This window comes from Cinclus cinclus, chromosome 5 (assembly GCF_963662255.1).
Source record: "Cinclus cinclus chromosome 5, bCinCin1.1, whole genome shotgun sequence".
Taxonomy (NCBI): Eukaryota; Metazoa; Chordata; class Aves; order Passeriformes; family Cinclidae; genus Cinclus; species Cinclus cinclus.
Window position 1 is genome coordinate 2809428 of NC_085050.1, and position 21350 is coordinate 2830777.

The 21350-nt window shown below is 45.7% G+C and overlaps 1 protein-coding gene across 1 annotated transcript in view; it reads right to left on the reverse strand.

Moving 5' to 3' along the window:
• The window catches only part of PTPRA (protein tyrosine phosphatase receptor type A), a 117110-nt gene that overhangs the window by 68574 nt on the left and 27186 nt on the right, over positions 1-21350 (reverse strand). The window lies entirely within an intron of this gene.

Genomic DNA, 21350 nt, shown 5'->3' on the forward strand with positions numbered 1-21350 from the left:
AAACCTAATGTCTGTCAGTGTAAAGATCATTCCCCCTATCCTGTCATTCCATCCCTTGCCCAAAGTCCCTCTCCAGCTCTCCTGGAGCCTCTTTAGGCACTGGAAGGTGCTGGAAGATCTCCCCTGAGCCTTCACTCCTCTGAGCTGAAAACCCCAGCTCTCCCAGTCTGTTTCCACAGGAACTCTGGGCCATAGGGATGTAAGCAGACACAGAAACAAGCTGTGACCTTACCTGAGCACACCTTGCGAGGGCACCTGGGTCTTCCTGAGCTCCCACTGGGGACACCGGAGCTGCCCAACCCATCCCACACAGGGCAACGTGCAGCCCAGTCACTGATGTCTCATTTCTAAGCAAAACATTTGCAACTTTTCTATTCCTCTTCCTCTTTTGACTTCCTTAATGCATAAACAAACGTATGAAGGGGGGAAAAAAAACCCACTCGCACCACCAGCCATCCTCTGCACAGCCTGGGTTTGCTGGGAGCAGCTGGGAAGGGGGAATGGACACGAGGTTTTGGACACTGGGGACATCAGTGGCCACGGGGCAGAACCTCACAAAATGCTTCAAGGGCAACTGCTGATGGCTCAGGGCTGGTTTCTGTTTTGGGAAGGTGTCTTAATCTGACCCACTCCATGAACAGAGCAGGTGAGACACACCCCAAGAGTTTGCAAGAGGCTGTGCTGTATCCTGGACATTTTGGGAGTGAAGGAATGCAGTGGAACAGGTTGCCCAGAAAAGCTGTGGCTACCCCATCCCTGGACGTGTCCAAGGCCAGGCTGGACAGGGCTTGGGGCAGCTTGGGATAGTGGAAGGTGCCCTGCCCGTGGCAGGGTGTTGGAATGAGATGGTCTTCAAGGTCTTTCCAACCTAAACCATTCCAAGAGTCTATGATTTGTGCTTCCCTATAAGTTTTGGGAAAGAAATCCCGTATCTCATCATGCTTTTTGCTCGCCAAATGTCAAATTCAAGGATTTCCATGTCTGACCAAGGGGCACAGGTGGGCTAGGCTGTCCCTAACCCACACTCCACCTGTAGTGCCACTCCCTGCTCTGCTCACCAGTGCAAATCACTAATCACTGTGATGGAAACATCCTTGCTCCTGCTGGGAGAGGTTTCAGTTGGGTTTTCCAGCCCATCGTTCCAACAGATCCCAGCCCACAGCCTGCCAAGCCCCAGGCAGAGATTTATCCACTTGAAGGCAAGCAGGATCTGGCTTTAAGGCAGATCCACAGGATACAGGAGTCAAGTGGTGGTTTTGCCTGGGACTTCTGTGCATGAAGGAGCTGGGACAGGGATACAGAGGGGGAGTGTCTAGTCAGGAAGCAACCCAGGGATCAAGCTCCAGCAAGTTATAGCACTGGACAGCAATAGGATATTCTTCATTCCTCCCATGGATGGATTTCTGAGCTGTGGATATAAATACAACATTGTTGTAGCCAGGATATTGTGCCTCTCTCCTTCAGGACACAAGATCAGAGTTAGAGCAGCTCAAAAAGCAACGGCTCCTTGCTGCCTGTCATTGGCACTTGGGCTCCTCAGAACCCTTTTTGGTTAAAAAACCAGATAACCCAGATCTGTTATCAGTGCTGATCAGGACACCCCATTACACACCTACACACCCTGGTGGCACCTCAACCTCATCCTGCTCCAGCTGAACCTCAAACAAACCGTCAGCAGATGACAATAGTGCAAAGCAAGGCTTTTTAACAAAGCTAAGCATGAGCAAAAAAACATAAAAAAAACAAACAAACAAACAAAAAGAAAAAAAACAAAAACAACCACACAAAAAAACCCCAGAGACCAAAGGAAAGTGGGTTTCACTTCTGCCACTGTCACTGCACCACTTCAATTTCTTCATGAAAGAGCTTCATCTCCAGGCCTGACCATCAGGCTCTAAATTCTCTGCCAAAGTAAAGTTTGTGAATAAATCCACTCAATTTTCTAGAATCATAAAATTACTTAGGTTGAAAAAGGCCCCTAAGAACTTCAAATTCAACCATTCCCCCATCACTACAAGACCACCATCAACCCACATCCCCAAGTGCTACGTCCATAGGGCTTTTAAATTGTTCCAGGGATGAGGAATCCACCATGGCCCTGGGCAGCTGTGCCAGGGCTGGATGACCTTTACTGTGAGGGAATTTTCTCTAACACCCAACCTAAACCTGGACATAACTGCCCCAACACACACCAGGGCTGTCCCTGTGGTAACTCCAAGGAGGGAAGGGATGGACACGCTGCAGAGCCAGGCTGCTCTCTGTTGGTGATTGCTCAGCACTTTGCACCAAGAATGTTGGCTCTGCTGTAGCTTTTAGGCTGGATGAAATTCAGAGTTTTGATAATCTCCTGCCCCACAAACATCACTGAAGTCCGTGGGGACTTGGCAGACATAAGGATCAGGAGAACTGTGGCACAAACCCTCACATGCATCAGGTCTGGAAGCATTAAGGGTCTTGTTAAAATACAAAGGGGCTACAGGGAAAATTCCTGGGGGTGCAGCCTGGAGAAGTCCCCTCCTGGTCTACTCCACCCAGATTCCCAAAACCAGCAAAAGATCCAGGACTTGATTTTTTTTCCCTGCCAGAGGTTTGGATGTTTCTTTTGGGGGGATACAGTGGACAGTAGGACTAAACCTGCAGGACTCATCACACTGAGTTCCTTCCAACCCTGCACGGGAAATCCTACCATGGGAATTCCGTAACCTTTGGACATACTGGAGATGGAAAGTGGAGCCAAAAGTCATGGATGAGACCTCCTCATGGATGGAAAAGCTGTGACTGAGCGGTGGTAGCAGGTGTTGTGTGCAGCTGTGGAGCTTCCCTTTAATCCATCAAAGTCATCTGCAGGCTTCAGGTGACCACAGGTCTCCGTTCCCTTCGGGGGTTTCAGTTTTGTTTCACCAGTAAAGACCCTACTACAACAACAAAATAAGTTTTTTTGCTTCTCTGGAAGTCTGCCCATAGCTCTGTATTCTTTGTTTAAAATACGAAATGCTGCTTTAAAAAAGTTTTGTTTGGTTTTTGTTTTTTTTTTAATTAAATTTAAAAGCACACTTTTGGTTCAAATTTCCTCAGGTACTCCCCTCAGGTGAAAGCCAAGTGTCCAGTCAGGACTCTGCCTTCCCACACAGATATTCCTTAGCTACCAGGACTTGTTTGAGATGATTAATTACCTAAACTTATTTAAAAAGAAAAAAAAAAAAAAGGTGCCAAATACTCATACGCCCAACACAGGATCACAGAATCCCAGAATGGTTTGATTTGGAAGGGACCTGAAGGCCATCCCAGCTGCCACAGAGCCTGGGAAGGCATCAGAAGACCCTGTGTGTGTGACAGGTCCACCCTACCAGAAACAGCAGCTGGAATATTCCAGGCTACAAGGAGACATCTAAATCTAACTCTTGAGGTACAAAGCTGCTCCTCCAAAAATCCTGGATGCTTCACAAGCCTGAAGAAAAACAAAGAAATCCATCTGCCACCTCTTAGGGAAGGTACACGCTCCAGATAAGGCAGTATCCTGGGAAAAAACAAGGTTAATTTTCTTTTTCTTTTCCCACTATTGCCCTGCAGCAAGAACAAACCCAAATGGTTTTGTCCTCATTTATACCTGTTTTCCTTACTACCCTAAACCTTCTCTATTCCAAGGAAGTTTTTGCTGCAGAAACTTTTACAGATGGTAAAATAATAACAACAATGTGCAGGCAGGGTTGCACTCTGCACCCATGTAAACCAACAGCAAAGCTTCCAGCATGTCCAGGGGACAGGATTTGCCACAGCTCCAGCTGGGACTAAGCACACCTGTGCTCCCACAATACCACAACAAACCAAACTGGAGATGATCCCTTCTCTATCTCTGACACCTGAAGCTCTTTTTTTGCCTTCTAATCAACGAGACAATGATTTTTGAGTGAGTTTGCCCCTGCTCTGAACATCTGTCTCTCCAGTGTTGTTGTGTTATATTCACAATAAACTGGAATTTCTCTCTCTGGATGCTGTTTATTCTGGTTGAAATTAGTTAGGAAAGTGCCATAAACTGAGAAGAAGTAAACAGAATTGAGGTGCCAAGACATTATGGGTATCAAACAGCTGGCTCCAAAGAGGAGGAATTTCTGGGATGAATAAAGGTAAAAGCTGTGCTCTGAGGGAAATCCCCACTTCCACACAATGGAGAAGCAGATAGGGAGGAAAGGAGCTTCTTGAGCAGTGCAGAAATGTCCTGAACTATCCCACATGACACACTGCAGCCATAAAAGCTTTCCAGGGGAATAAGTGGGTGATGGACACAGACATCCAAAGCTGCTGTTTTCCATTTAAACAGGAGAGCAAGGGTGGCTTGGAAACCCTACATGCTCCTAAGGAGTTAAAAGGTAGTTCTGGAGCCTGGCACAATTAACATTCTGGCAGAGTCTATTTAAATTGCAGGGAAAGTTGAGCTTGTCCAACTGGATAATCAGAATGCAGGTTCCCCCAAAGAGGGCTTTGATTCTCCAACACAACACCCAAAATCCTCTCTGGCTTACATAAAACACATGTGGAATCACGCTCCCTGTTGCCTAACACAGCTCCAGGGAGAATTCCAGGTATATAAGTATAAACTGGAGGTCACTGCTCTGCCAGGGCTGAGGATTTCTCTGGTAACATAGAGGAGGACAGGCTGGTCCTGGTGGCAAAGCTGCCTTCAGAGCTACTGACAGCAGCAGCACCTCCCAAGGCAAGGGCAGGAGGGGTTTCACTCAAACACAGCAGTCAATGATAAAAAAAGATGAGCAAGTATCTGAAAAAAACCCTGAAAGCAAGTAGTTTTTGTGATCCAAACAACCCAACCCAACAGAATTCTCACTGTTTCTGCATCCTTGCATTTGCCATGCTGCTCTAACACTCCCAGTAATCACCACTGCCTTGACATCTTTTCTTTACTCAGGTCCACTGCTCTGTCAGCCTGGCTTTAAAATATGCTTCCAGGGTGAAATAAAACCTGACTGTGCTTTTGTCAGCCTGCAAAGGGCAGGTCAGCACGGGGAGGGGAGATCTCCCTGCAGCAAAAGGCATTAGAGAATCATGGAATGGTTTGGGATGGAAGGTACCTGAAAGATCATCTCATTACAATACCCTCCCATGGGCAGGGACATTTTTCACTATCCCAGGTTCCTCCAAGCCTCATCCAGCCTGGCCCTGGACATTCCCAGGGATGGAGCAGCCACAGCTTCATTTCCAGCCTCTGCCGGGGCCTCACAGTAGAGAATTTCCATTTAAAATCTAATCTAAACCTCTCCTCTCCTATTTTAAAACCATCCCCCACTTCGTCCTATCACTGCCTGCCTGTATAAAAAGCCACTCTCCCTCTTTAAGACCCTTTAAGTGCTAAAATGCCACCTCCCCTGCGAAGAGACCATACATGGAGCTCCCAGTGATTCTGGAGGGGATGACACACCACCCTGTCCCTTCTCCACAGAGCCAGGCTGCAGCTTAAAGCTGGCTTTATTAGACTGAGTCTAGAAAGAATGAACAGGATCCAGGAGCTGTGGATAAGCAAATTACCGGGCTCTGCTACAGATCAGAGATCCCAGATTAGAGCCACAGAATGTCCTGAGTTGGAAGGGACCCAGAAGGATTATTGAGTCCAAAAATGACAGTGCAAAACTGACTGCACGTGGGCAGCTCTGCACACCCCCAAACCCAGCAGTGCAGGCATCAGTGCTGAGCTGACACAGACAGATTTTGGAGCTTTATCCCACACACTGTGAAAGCACTGCTGACTGACAGGGGCCAGCTCAATGGACTGGCAGGAAGGCCAGGGGAGGAACAGGTTGAGAACAAGGCTCAGCTTCCCTTCAGACAGCAGAAAGCAGCACACACCAGCCATGCTGCACAAAAGCTTTTGTTTTACATCTCAAAACCAAGCCACTGTCACAGCTCCGGGACTGACAACTGCCTGTGCAAACAGAGGGGCTGAAACCCAAACCATCCAAAAACCCAGACTTTGTGGAGTTTGAGTCCTGAAAAGAGACTTTTTAAAAAGAAATGAAGGTAAGAACATTGCAGCTCAAAGCAAATCCCAGAAGGAAAAGCCTCCCCTGGATTCTGCTGGACGTCAGAATCCTGTAAGTGACATTCAGTGATGCTGGATGGGGCACGTCCTCACCACCCCAGTGGTGCTTTCACAGCATCACAGAACGGTTTGGGTCGGAAAAGAACTCAAAGGTCCTCCAGTTCCAACCCCCTGCCATGGGCAGGGACTGTGTTTTGGAGAGGAACAGCCTCCCTGAGCTGGGCTGTGCAGTTTCCAGTAGCAACTGTGCTTAATCCAGCCCCGAGACAAAACTGCCAGTGCTCATTCATACCCATGGCACGTGCTGGGCAGACTCTGGGCATGGCCACAACTACTGCATGGGTTTTTTTTTTTTTTTTTTTTTTTTTTTTTAATCCTTCCAGTTTAGGCCGATTTAAAAAGCATTTTTTTAAAAAAGAAAATAAGCTTATTTAAGTATTTTTTACAAATATACAGTTTTAATAGATGAGGTTGGGATCAGGTTGTGTCTAAAGGGTGCACAAAAGCTTTTTCCCTTCTGCACGTTTGTGGTACGAAATGCATTTATTCAGTGCTTTATTTTCACAGTATTGGAGAAACCAACAAAAAAGAAGCTGGCTTGGTGGTGAAATTCTTGATTTAAAAAAGAAAATATAAGAAAGAAGATAAAAATCCTATTGAATAGGATTAAATCAGCAGTTGCTCTGTCCTGTATTCAGGTCACAGCACCAAAAAGATGCCTGACAAAATAATGCTGGGATCACATCACCTCTTAGGCACTGACAGCAAGGAATGTAAAGACTGATATAGCAAAATAAAAGCAAAATAAATAAGTATTTTTCTATTAAAGTTTCAGAATTGGCAAGTCACCAGATACATGGGCTAATGAACCAGGAAGAAATGTCACTGAATTGCTAATGCATCTTTTTGGTAACTTCTTCAAAAAATTTCCTTTTCTGAGTTTAATTTGAGGTATGTGGTAGGCGCACAAACACAAATATTTGTCTCTTTTTCTCTTTGGGCATATTTAGCTACCAACACCAGGTGAGGAAAGGGACTTTGAGCAGCTTTCCAGCATGTCCAAGGACACTGGGGAGAAGGGAGAGCCTGGCTCTCACAGGGTGGGAGGACAGGAGGTGATGGGCAGAAGATGAATTGAGATGTTCAAGGTGCAGGGGGAAGCTTTTCCACCATGAGGTCAGTCAAGCTGAGTGTCCAGAGTCACTGGAGGCTTTCAGGATGGATAAAGCCCTGGGTACAATCATAAAATCAAAAAAGGTTGGAAAAGGCCTCCAAGACCACTGAATCCAGCCATTCCCCCAGCACTGCCAAGGCCACCACTGACCCCTGTCCCCAGGTGCCACATCCACACAGCTTCTGAATCCCTCCAGGGATGGGGACTCCACCAGTGCTCTGGGAAGCTGTGCCAGGGATGGACAACCCTTTCCATGAAGAAATATCCAATCTAAACCTCTCCTGGCACAACTTGAGGTTGTTCCCTCTCCTCATGTCCCTGTTCCCTGGGAGCAGAGCCTGACCCCCCCTGGCTGTCCCCTCCTGTCAGGCAGTTGTGCAGAGCCAAAAACACACAGAAGCCTGGATCAAGGAATTATTTTATTCTGTATAAAAACATGTGTAAAAAGGAACAGAAGCCCCAACACCTCGTTTGAGAGATAGCCCAATGCCATGATGTTAAAAACCTTCTAGAAAACAACCTCAAGTCCCCTTTTTCCATGTCACCTCTTCCTGAGTTTCCCCTCCACATTCCAACAGTGCCTGCCCTTCGCCTCCCCAGCCAGCCTGGAGAGATGTTATTCTACTCACCAAAAAAAAAAAAAAAAAGGGAGAGAGAGAGAAAAATAAAAACCCTTGATTATTTATGCTGCTCTCTGAACAACACAAGCTATTGTCAGGGAGTGTTTTACAGCTCTGAATGTCACATTGAGAGTTTGGTCATGCCAGGAGAAAAGCCTGCCACTGCCATGTCCAGGCATAAATCCCTTTATTCAAGGCACTCGGAGCCCAGAGCTGGGTAAAACCTAAAAGGAAGCTGGTGGGTGTGACAGCTGCATTTTGTACAATGACATAAAAAGGAACAGGCAAAGCTGCTTGGGTGTTTTTTTAATTTGAGGTATAAGGTAGAAAAACTCCAAGGAGCATTGTGCAGAGCCAGGTGAGGCTGAGCTTAGGCTGGATGCTGCTGGGGAGGAATTGCACAGAGAAGTGTGGGGGTGAGCAGAGCTGGAGAGCTTCCCAGCAGGACCCAGGGAGCTTTTTGCTGTCAAGAAAACCAGGCTGGCTGGACAAGAAACCCATTTCCTGCCTGATTGTGACTGTGTGAAGGGAAACAGGGCTCTGGAGGCAAACAAAGCCCAGCCACCTTCAGCTGGGGAGCTCCCCAAAACCATCGAGCCACTACAAGGCTAAAAGACAAAAAAAAAAAAAAAAAAAAAAGGCGTTAAAAAAACCCAGCTTTTTTCCACAGTGTGTTACGTTTCAAGGCAAAACTGGACAGGTTGCAATCTTTCTCTGCCACACCCCAAATGCCAAGTTTCAGGTTACTTCACCTGATGTACCTGCAGGAATTTGCTCGGAAGCGTGGCATTTTTACCGAGCTCTCAGAGCCAACCTTTACTCTACAGCTCTTCCCAAAGTCCTGCAAAGAAAGCAAATGTCATTTCCTTCCCCCTCCCACACCCCCGTGCACCGATGAGGAAGTTATAACCCATGTGAAATAATAAATATGGCCCAGGAAAAAAGGGAATGTGAGGGGCAATAGGAAAGGCAGCGTTCCCGTGTTTCTCCAACCTACGGGATCCATCCTTCCAGCCTCCCACTCAGGAAATGGCTTTTCAACGCTGGCTATCAAAGCTCCTCCCAGTTTTGGCATCTCCACCTCTTCTCCCTGCAGAACTTGTTTTAAGCAGTGAGGATTTGGGCTTTTTTTTTTTTTTTTAAAACTGATTTGTGGATATTTGCACTGTAGCCAGCATCGGCACTCATGGATTTTCCAGCGGCCGTCGCACATCTCGTGGATAAATTTACTATCAGCAAACATCCCAGCAGTAATCCTGGATTTTTCTCTTTGTCTTTCTGATAACTCCCCCATGCCTGCACCCTCAAAGCCCAGAAATTCAGTTTGCCACCCTTCACAAGGAACCTCCAGGCATTTTGGAGAGCTCACTTATCTCCTCCACGATCTCAATTCATCATGAAAATATTTGGTGAAACCCATCAGCAGCTTCCCTGATACAAGTGCAGAGACTCTACCATTGCTTCTGCCCACACAATTTTCTCTAACATCCAAAAAAAAAAGAGAACTGTGGGGTTTTTAAAATACAACCTCAGCACTCCTGTTCCCTTTATCTTTGAGGTCCCCATGAATTTTCCCAGCAATGGCACCATGCTGCACTTGATTTATGCAAAAACTTGATCCCTTTTCCACCCTCTTTATGAGCAAAGGGTTTCTCTTTTCCTTTGGATGTAGCCTGGTGATTAACTGCACACTGCCACGAGCCCCGTGCACTGCAGTCCTTTGCTGAACAGAGCCTTTAGATTTCTGAGGATGAGAAGGATGTCGGGAGTACAGACACCTACAACAAAGAGAGCTACGTGCAAGCATCACCTCCAGACCTTCCTTTTTATAAGATACTGCCTTTTATCCCGGATTTTCAGCAGCAGGAGCGGGGAGAGGGGATTTGCTGAGGTCACTGGCGAGGCTGGTGGCACAGTGCCATGATCCACTGGGCTGTATCCATCAGGTACCGCTGGCTCCTGAGCCGCGGCGCGGAGAGATGGAGAGGGGATCTCAACACCAGAAGGGAGTGATCTGCAGCAGGCAGGGAGTGTGGGGAATGTGCTCAGGGAAGGGCAGGGAGGTACAAAGGACCTGCATCCTGCAGCTCTCACTGACCACCTTCTGCACCTGCAGAACTCCTGGGATGCAGATGGGCTATTCCTCATTTCCCAGCGGTGTGAGCAAAGGGAGCCTGGGCTGAGCTCAGTAATTCCAGCCAGATCCCAATGCCAGGAATTGCGGGGTTGTGCCAAGGCACTGATCAGTGGCATTTTCTGGGTTCCCGAGCAGAAGAAAGGCATAGATCTGTAAAAGCAGCTCCAGAGGACGCCATGGAGATGCTCCAAGGGCTGGAGCCCCTCTGGAGCCAGGCTGGGAGAGCTGGGGGTGCTCACCTGGAGAAGAGAAGGCTCCAGGGAGAGCTCAGAGCCCCTTCTAGAGTCTGAAGGGGCTCCAGGAGAGCTGGAGAGGGACTGGGGACAAGGGATGGAGGGACAGGACACAGGGAATGGCTCCCACTGCCAGAGGACAGGAATGGATGTGATGTGGGGAAGCCCTGGCACAGGGTGCCCAGAGAAGCTGTGGATGTTCCTGGATCCCTGGCAGTGTCCAAGCCCAGTTTGGCTGATGTTGGAGTAACCTGGGCTAGTGGAAGGTGCTCCTGACTTTGACAGGGGGTTAGAACTGGATGGTTTTAAAGGTTCTTTCCCATCCAAGCCATTCTGTGATTGTGTAATTAACTGGAGCCACCTCATGCCCATGCCCAGGAGAAATGGAAAGAGGAGCAGCTGTGCCTGCAGCCCTGGGACCACCCTGCCCCTGGGGGCTGATAATCCCTGAACTCAAGGCCCTTCAATTTGGCCCTGCTCACAAGTTCTCCTCTCCTACACAAAAGGTGTCCAGAGCAAGCCAGAGGCAGCAGTACCACTTAGGCAAGAGCTCCAGTTTCTTTCCAGGCACTCAGGCTGGAGAAACGGAAAGGATTTAAAGCAGATGACAGAGTTGTTAAAAGATGATCCTTTGGTCTTAGTGGTTTGCTGTTTTTAAGCCGTGTGGGATTCAACCCTCCCCAAACAACTCCGGTGACACAGAAATCACAAGAAGCCTGTGCCTCTTTGAGGGACAGTACACTACTTCTCCTAATCAAAATATTATTATTGAGCTGATAAAATACTGATCAAGAGATAACCTCATTTTCTCCCACTCAATCCTTCCCCATTGCTACTGGGGTTCATGGTGGCATATGTTATTTTCATGCAGGCAGAAGGTAATGATAGGAAAGCAATTACTGGGCAACGTTTTTAAAAATATAGTAAAATATTTATGAGCAATCTATTTTTTTCACGCCTGGTTGCTCCATGCAGTGGGCCTACAACTCCACCACATCGTGGATGAGATGTCTTTTCACAACAGACTGGAATCCAGACAGCACAGCCTCCCAAAATCGGCACTGCTGAACAGTGTGGGTGGTAATTGTGTCCTTAAGAACAGAATCCTATAAAAATCCCAGAATGTTTTGGGGAGGAAGGACCTTAAAGCTCATCCAGTCTTGGGCAGGGACACCTTCCACTATCCCAGGGTGCTCCAAGCCCTGTCCAGCCTGGCCTGGGAGACTTCCAGGGATCCAGGGGCAGCCACAGCTTCCCTGGGCATTCTCTCTTTCTGCTTTTTTAAGGGATTGATGGATTTGAAACCAACGTGGAAGCTAATTTTTTTTTCCAAAATATTTTATCACTAATCCCTGGATCTGACCCACAAGTTTATCCCTGCTCTAAAAATGCAGAATTTTCAGATTCAGTCAAGCAAAACAGAGAAGCTATTACACACAAGGGAAACTTCAGCATGAACATTTTCAAGTTGTGTTATGTGAGAAGGAGGAGGTTGCTGACCCAAGCTATGTGAATATGGTGACCATAAACATCAGACCATGAGGTGTCCATTATGGGGACAATTTTTGGAAAGAGAAACTTAAGTTCGGCTCCTGTAAGTGTTTAAATTTCAGGTAGGAGGGTTTCTACAGAAAAAAAAAAAAAAAAAAGAAAAAAATTCCAAATATTCCATGTACAAAATTGACTTGGGTGAACACTGTACTATCCCGGCCCCACAAAGGGATAAAAACTTCATTTTTATGCTTAGAATCAGAGAACCATTAAGGCTGGAAAAGCCCTCTGAGGTCATTGAGTCCACTGTTCCCCCAGCAGTGCCACATCCTTTCTGGATGGGCTTTTAGATCCCCAGGGCTGGACCACCCTTTCCATGAAGGAATTTTCCTAACATCCAATCTACCCCTTCCTTGAGCCACTGCCTGTCATGTGTCCCTTGGAGAAGCTATTTCAACCCAACTCTCCCCACAAGCCTCATAAAAGGATTTCACTGCAACAAATGCAGCTGCAAAGAACAAGAGTGACTTAAAAATCCAAATAAGGCTTTTTTTTTTTTTTTTTACCATGTAATTACAAATAACAAACATATCTGTGGTTTACAGAGGAGGCAATAAATTAAAGTTACAGTCACAAATCAGACCAGAAAAAGATATTTAAGTCATTCAATCCACCACCCTGGGATGGCTGTGGCCCCATGGGATTCTGCTCAGTTTTGTGAACGACTTGGAGCCCTGAATAGAGGAAGTATGACATGAAGAGCTCTCTCAGAAGTCTTTTTCTTTTTTTTTTTCTTTTTATTTTTATAAAATGAAGCCATCCCTCTGGTGCTTCCTGAGTGCAGCCTTGTCAGTCTGGCTGGAGAAAAGCAAATGGTCTCTAGCAAACAAGTTTTTTATGTGTGAGAGGAGCACATCATAAATAAAAATGAAGTTTGATCCCTGGCAGAATGGTTGTGTGTGTTTCTTCTGTAACCACCATGTGATAGCTGTGACATTTCAGCTTCGAGAAAAAGAGACAGACATTTAATATATTTTGTGAATCACAGAATGGTTTGAGTTGGAAGGGACCTTAAAGATCCTCCTCCAGACCCTGCCAAGGGCAGGGACAACTTCCACATCCCAGGTTGCTCAAAACCCTGTCCAACCTGGTCTGGAACTCCTTTTTAACTTTAAATTTGTGCACAAAGCTGCATTTCGAGCCATTAGGAAGCTGAAGATCCCAAAATTTTAACTTCCTCGCTGATTCTTCTGCTCTCAGCAGACACTGAAGAAGAAAAACCAAAAGGCAATCTTTTTTCATTTTTCACTGAGCTGTACCCCTCAACCAATACATTAGGTGCCTATTTCCATAGCTTTGGTGAGCAGAAGTATTTTAGAAATGGCCACTAAACAAAACAAATTGAGGGTTTGGGTGTTGCAGTGGTTTGGGGTGTTAATTTCTGGGGCTTTTTTATATTTTGAGGACAAGACGAAATGACCTCAAGTTGCACCAGGTTTAAATTGGATATGAGGGAAAATTTCTCAATGGAGAGGGTTGTCCAGCCCTGGTACAGCTGCCCAGGGCAGTGATGGATTCACCAGTCTTGGGGGGATTTAAAAGCCAAGTGGATGTGGCACTTGGGGACGTGGGTTAGTGGTGGCCTTGGCAATGCTGGCTTAAGGGTTGGATTCAACGATCTTAAAGGCATTTTCCAAACCAAACAATTATATAATTCTGTAATTCTATGAAGGAAAAAAGCCCTGTAACCACAAAGCCATGAACTCTGCACTAGTTTCCATTGCATTTCCAGAACACATGTCCGAGGAGACACGTTTCGGGTGAATTAAAGACATTTTACCAGGGATGGGGTTGAACAAACACATACTGAGTGGTTCCTGTCCCTCAGCTGAAGCCCAGCTGGGTCTGTAGGTCTGTACACAGGTCTGGTTTCAGAGCAAGTCCATCCATCAGGATTCTCAGGACTATCCAACACGGTATAAGCAAGAGAAAAACCCAAAACTCGACTTGAGCTTTTTTGGTGATCTGGGTTGTAGCTGTAGCTCCCCACACCACAGATGTGACAGCACCACAATAGAATAAATAATTCTCGTAACTCACTCTGAAACCCAAGGACAGGACTGAGAGCCTAAATTAGGAACATGAAAACCATTAACATGACCAATTAACCTCCGCCCCACCCTCCCTGCGCCACATAAAAGCCGACGTAACAATCCCCAAGATAACATTGTGTGTCAGAAATATCACACACAGGAATACAGCCGTGGCTGTGCTTGTTTCCTGACCCAGGAAAGCTGCTATAATTGTAGTGCATTGTGCTCCTGGAGGATTTCGAGTTGGAAGTTGGTTGCCAACAGTCCTGGTTTGCTTTGGAATTTTCAATCAGGCTCCTAAAATTTGTTGGGTTCCCCAAGCAACACCGTGTCAAGGAGTTGCTCTGAGTTCTGGACTGCGTGGTTCAGAAGGAATTTAATTTTCTTGGCGGAAATAAATCAAGATCATCCCAGGAATAAAAAAGCTGGATGTGGAGAAGACAAGCAAATCAAGTAGGATTTGTGTGTTTGCGATTTTTGATGCACATTTCATTGCTAAACCAAAATCATCCTGGCTTTTGGAGGCCCTTTAGCTGAATCGAGAGGACATATTCAGAAGACAATCTCATTTTAAGGAATTTCTTCATGGAAATGGTTGTTAAGCATTGTAGGTGGCTGCCCAGAGAGGTGCTGGAGTCCCCATCCCTGGAGGTGCTCAAGGAATGACTGGACATGGCACTCAGTGCTTTGAGTGACAAGATGGGAATGGGTCACAGGTTGCACTCAATGATCTTGGAGATCTTGTCCAACCCAAATGATTCTGTAATTTTTCATTAACTCAGCTATTACACTGCACAAAATTCAGAGGTTTTGGGTCTCCAGCCTGGCCAGCTTTCAGGCAAGTCTCTCAAATTCCCAGAAACCACCATACCCTCATGCACACACCCTCAGTCCATGGCATTCTCCCCTCCAGGTGGAAGCCATGCCTACAAGCAAAATTCTCCCAAGTGATCCCCCACCCCCTTCTAGAGTACTTGAACTGCCCAGATGACAAATCTGAGGAGTGTAAAGGATTCCTCTCTCCCAGCAAACCCCAAATGAGGTGGCACCTGACAAACACACAGAATTTTGAAGTCCTGTCTTCATAAAGAGGTTTTATTCCAATGAAGCCTCCTCCAGTCAATATTACCAGGTACCACCACCACCAGCAGCTTTTAGTTCTAAGTGCTTTTCTAACAAAGTTAAAAGCAACACTTTCACTCATTTTGATTCCTTTCCTATTAAAATGAACAGATGTCAGTGACCCAAATGGACAGTGCTGGAGAAGGGCTTCTCCAAAATGAAAACAACATTTTTTGATGTTCCCATCGATGCCAAAAGCTACTGGCATCTTAATTTTATCCTTGTGGTGACCTGGGCTCATAGCCCTCTCCTTAATTTCATCCCCATTTTCTCTCCATGAAAAGCAAGGGTTTCTACTTCAATCCCTCCTCCTTCCTCCCTTCCTTCCTTCCTTCAGGCTTTTTAAAAACTACTTAGAGGATTTAATTTTGGGGATATTCCCTTGAAAGCTGGGCTTTTCCCCCTGCCAGTTGTTTGCCAAGGACTCCACAAGGTTCACCCCTAGAGGAAGACCATCCCCCCAGGATTTTTTCAAGGGTGAAGCTCAACACCAGCCAGACCCTGAGGAATAAATACCTCCCTCATTAGTATTCTGAGCCAAATTAGTTCTGCTGCTCACAGAGCCAAAGCATCAAAGTGGGGCTGAATCTTCAATTTCACACTTTGCAACGTGATGCATCAGATACTCCCAGGGCTCTGGGAAGGGATTTACAAAGAGTCTGAGATGTGTGAGGTGCTGCTGGTAAATCTGTTAATGTGAAAGAGGCAGCACGTGCCTCTGAGAGAAGGAGGGATGAAGTCATCCTACATAAAAGTGGGGTTAAATCAGCAGAAGGGCAAAGTGACTGCCCAGCATCACACTCGAGGCTTTGGTAAGACCATGATCTCAACTGGGAAGTTGGCAACATCCTAAAAATCAGACATGGATTACCTAAGAGGTAATTTGCATAAAAAGTCTCAAGGTCTCTCCACTCAACCCCCTCACTGTTACTCAAGTTTTCACAGAATTTGGAAGATTTGAAGATTCTGAAGTTTCTCGAATGCGGCTGGAAATACTCAGAGATTCTGAAGGTTATTTGGGATGGAGGGGCCTGTGTCCTGGTACTGCTCTCCTGTCTTTAGGAAATGAGTTTTAAGAACACAACATGTTAACTTATCATTGCAAGAAAACTATGAATGATGCTGTCATGGCTGCAGTTGTACCTGTACTTATCAAATGCATTTCAGCTGATTTTTGCACTGAAAACTCTTTGTCCCTACTGCAAGCAGTATTCCTCAAAGAAGACTACATCAGCCCCGATGATTAGAACAGAGTAGGACCAACCAAGGCCAGGGAATGCTCCCCTGTATTCAAAGTTGATGCAAAAAGGTGTCAGGGAAGGCAAGAAACACCCAAATACTCCAACCAGCAGCAACATTCCTCGATAGCTGTGTAGCATTATGGTTTTAGAGGCATTGCACAGATTCATCACACAAAGTAATGATCTCACAGTGAAGTGCTGAGCTGGAATTAGAGAGATGAATGCTCAGGTCCCAGCTCTCAAAGTTCTCACCCTTGGGGAAGTCATATCAACTCCTGCATCTCGCCTCCCCACAAAACCTCCTCTGAATTACTGATTGCAGAACCTGAGTGAAGATGCCAGAGGGAAAGACCATTCCAAAGGCTTTTTTTTTTTTTAATTATTATTTTTTTCCTTAATACCCTCTGTGAGGCACTGTCTTGTTTAATTCATGATTCTTTGAAGAAAGATTTGCCCTCTTAAGGGAATAAAAACAAGTCTGTGTTATCTTTTAAAAACATCATGTGTTTCTGCTACTGGTGAAGTCTAGGTCTGAAGAAATACTCACATAGACCTCCCAAAACCTGTAATTTCAGGCAATAATGAGTTTGATGGGACACAGTTACAATGTGCTTGCAAACCCAAAGGTTGGGTCAAGCAAAATTTTGGAGTTAGCAGAGCATTTTTTGCCCTAAATTCCCACAGGAACGGAAGGGCACAGCAAGAAACAGTGTCTTATACAGCTTTATGTATTTAGTGACTCCCACTGCTGAATCACTCAAGACTTTGGTTCTTCTGGAGTTAAAAGTTAGGCTCTTCCTTTAATTTTCCAAGTTCACATCATAGAAAATAAGACATTTAACTGTCATGATGGATTTCTACATCTGTTACTCCACACCAGCTCACCTGCAACCCTCTGAACATCCCACATCTGGCACTTCCTTGGTCACATCCCAATTCCTCTATAAGCCAAATCCAAGATTTCTTGGAATGTGGCTTTTTCCCATCACCCAAACACAAAATTCAGGCCAGGTAAGGATGGGAAGAAATAGGGAAGTTCGTAAGGGGAAAAAGAACCACGAAGTTCAGTCATGCAGAAAAAGTTTATTTTTATTTTTTTTTTTTAATCAAAACTCAAAATGTCTATGAAGAATTTGCCAAGAGGCAATACCTGTGTTTTGGTGGTGACAGCTGTGCCATGCACAGCCCCAACAGCCAGAGGTGACAGTCACAACTCTGACACCTCCAACCACAGACACCAAACCTTCCTGCCCACGCTGCAGCTGAAATTGCACTGGGAGGCCTCAGAAATCCCACAGGATTCCAACCAATCTCCAGTTGCCTTGAAAGTGTAATTAACTGCAATTGCCTTTTTGATTTTATCTCCATTTTCTCAGGTTCTGGGCAATTTGGGAAAGCTCTCTGTTTACCTACAGGTGAGAATGCACACCAGTGCATGCACCTGCTTGTCCGGAGCTACCAACTTCCCAGTGGATCTGCTTTTCTCAGGGCCTCCTTGGAGAATGAAACTTAGGGAAGAAGCCCATCCTTTGGGAAATTCTCCTTATCCTGTAAAGTCACTGATAAAGAGATTTCTGTTCCTGCTGGTGATACAAGCTCAAATCAAGGGAGTGTTCAAGCTCAGCGTGGCTCCACTAGGTTTCAGCTCTGTGCTTCCCATAAGGTTTTCTGACAAATTGCTCTCACAGGGATTTTTAAAAAAGATGCTGACCTGGCCCTCACAGTAAGAATGATTTTCCTTCCTTCTCCACATAAATTTTATAGTTTCCCAAAAAAATAGAAAGAAGGGATTCAAAGAGAGCAATGAGGAACCTCTAGAGAAGAAGAAGAAGGGGAAAGTCTGACCTGTGTTGTTAAGGAGTAATTGATACTCCAGGCTACAGCCTCATTAATTTTTAAAGAATCATAAAATCAGGGGGTGGTTTCAGAGAATCCCCAGGCTGGATGGGGCTTGGAGCAACCTGGTCTAGTGGAGGATGCCCCTGTGTGTCTCTAAGGTCCCTTGCAATCCAAGCCATTTCATGATTCTATGAAAATTCTTGCCCCTGCAGGGAAGGTTCAGCACTTGTTTCATTCAAAAATACAGATTGGGGGTAGTCAACGGGTTGGAGAAATCCATCCAAAAAAATCAGAGAGCTGTTTCAATCCGAAAAAGCTTTCCTAGTTAGTGGAAAATTCATCTTTGCTACAAAGTCAGATGGAACATTCTGAGCCAGCCCAGGCTGGGGTTTGCCCATACACCCCAAGGAGAAAGGCCAAGAATGAGACATCTGAACACAGCCCTGCCAAAACCTCCCTGGGTTTACCATCCAGAGTTCAAACCCAGACCTCCTGTCCTGCTGTTCACACATGGAAGGGTTTCCAAGAAATGTTTCTTGGCAGCAATCCCAAAAAACCCAGCTTCCGACCCGCTGCTGGGAGCAGAGGTGGCTTCTCTGCGGATTTTGAAAGCTGAATTTCCAAAGAAATTCCAGCATTTCTGAACAAGGCCCTTGATTTTCCTCAACAAAACTACTTCTGTGAGCCTAAGGCAGGGCTGGTGGTCTAAGGACCTGGAGAAGATGATCCTGCCCACATTCCCAATTCCAGGTTTTGCACAGCATCAGGAATGCTTCCCCCCTACCCTTCCCGTAAACCTGCTGGGACTGCGAAAGTAGTTATGATGGAAAAAACTGTGTGAACTCAGATTTTAGAAGGAATTTCTTGACTATGAGAGTGGTGAGGCCCTGGCACAGGGTGCCCAGAGAAGCTGTGGCTGTCCCTGGATCCCTGGAAGTGTCCAAGGCTAGGCTGGACAGGGTTTGGAGCAAACTGGGACGGTGGAAGGTATCCCTGCCCATGGCAGGGTGTGGAATGACATGACCTCTAAAGAACTTTCCAACCAAATATTCTACAATTCCCACTCATATCCTCTGGGACAGATAGCAACTGTTTGGTAGTGGGTCTGTTCCTACCTCCCACCGTTCCCCTCCTGCAGTTTAAGCCAATTTTTACTTGAGATCACCATGACCCCTACTCAGAGGTACCACCAGAGCTGGGAGCACTATGGTGTCCAGGATCCATTCCAAGGTTTCCAATCACACAAGAAGAACCTTTTAGGATATAAAAAACATTTCAGATCTAAATTCAGAAGTCTTCTCACCTGTTCTCTGCAAACACAGGCTCCCTGCTCTGCCAGCACTACCACTACTACTACTATGCCTGAACTGGAATAAACGTATGACATTGCTGAAATAGCTGACAAAAAGAAGACCGTAACTTGTGACAAGTGAATGTGACCCATGCAAACAAAGCCCAGAAATCTGAGTGGGCAGCTTTGTGTAAGCTTCATGCATCACTTTTTCCCCCACATAATCTGAATCTGAATGCTCTGGCCCCGTGACACCAATCAGGAAGTGGTGGATAATGAAACACAAGCAGAAATGGGTGCACAAGCCCTTCCAGCTCCCATCAGCTGTTTCATAATCCCTGTTTTAGACAGAGAAAATACATCAGCCCAAAATGTCTTTCCAGAGCCCACATGAGTCAAGAGGCTCTGGGTATGATGGACACCTATGACACTCCATCTCTGAATCCCACCTAGAATCCCACACTGTCTGAGGCACCTGAGCAAGTCCCACGACCTCAGTGTTGACTTTGCTGTCTTACTCCAAAAGGACTCTGATTAAGAAGTTGCTGTTTTAATAAAAACTTTAAAAGGAAGATGCTGAGGGACTATTACAGAGTCACATCCACATGGGGCTTCATCATGCAACACAAACCACTCACACACAAGAAATTTTGTTGGGACCATTTCACCTGGCCAGTCACACCAGTGGCCACCAGTGATCAGCCCATGGCCACTCCTCTTCACGTGGCTCCAGGCACATCCAGCTGCACACCCACCAGCTTCAGGATCCCAGCTGGCCACTGAATTCCAACCTCAAAGACTTCAGAAGCCCTGACAGGCACATCCAAGCTCTTGCTTCTCTAAAAAATCCTTTTCTTATACTAGCAAAAACTTTAAAATAAACGGAGTTTTGTCTATTAATGTTTATGCTGAACATCATACATTAATTACTTCTGAGACTTGAGTCTCATTTAATTTAATCCTTTTCTGGGATCAGCTATGGAGAAAGGAGGCACCAAACATAAAGTCTTTCTCCTAGGACAGCTGGCCACTTCTCAGTAAATTATAATCATAGAATACCCAGAGTTGGAAGGGACCCACAAGGATCATCCAAGTCCAACTCCTGGTCCTACAGAAGACAACCCTAATTACTGGGATTCATTCAGCTGTTGACCTTAAGTTTTCCCCAAATCAAAAAGTGAGGGGGGAAAAAAACAAACCAACTTAAAAGCACAGGTAGCAAAACACAACATGAAATTCAGTGAAGTACAGAGAGGAACACAGGCAAACAGATCTGAAACTCACTGCTAAATATCACACAGATTCCAAGGGAAGGATTTAGCCAACCCTAAAAGTTAGGATTGGCTTCAGCTTGGCACCGAGGTATCAAATCAGATTTGCAATGAGTTCAAAGAATTTTTATATGAAACCATAAACGTTTGTGAAGCAGGCAGTCTCGGCAGGACCTTGTGTGGAGGCTTTAAGGAAATATCAAACCACAAATACAAACTACTTCTCCAGACAGGGTGAACCCATGAAAACCACAGCAACAAGAAATGCTTTAGGAAAACACCTTGTTTATACAAATCCCCAGGTTTCACACGCACATCTCCCTCTGCTACTCCACAGCACTGAATCCACTTGGGCTGGAACGAATCCTTTGAAACACCCAACAAGAAATCTTACAGTAGGGTTTTTATTTTTAATTTTTAAAAGCATTCCTCCATCTCTTCCACAGGTCAGACCACGGGAAGAACTTTGACCAGAAAAACTTCCCGCAAACTCCCTGATGGATGCTAGGTTTTAATTCACCAATGTCCTGAGTAACACTTTTTACCCTGGAACCTTCCTTCTTACTCCACAGCCTTCCATTCCTCGAGAAGACTCTGGGCTTTTTCTTTCCCCCTCCTTTATAAATCACTCATGCAAGAATTCCGTGCCCATCTGCACCAAGGAAAGAATATATTTCAGTCTGATACTAATTCAGCATACTTTAGTCTAATACTGGTTTGTCTAGACAAGAAACTAAAGAAAAATTCGCTTCAAAATATTGCAAATATTGATACCCAAACTCTACTCAT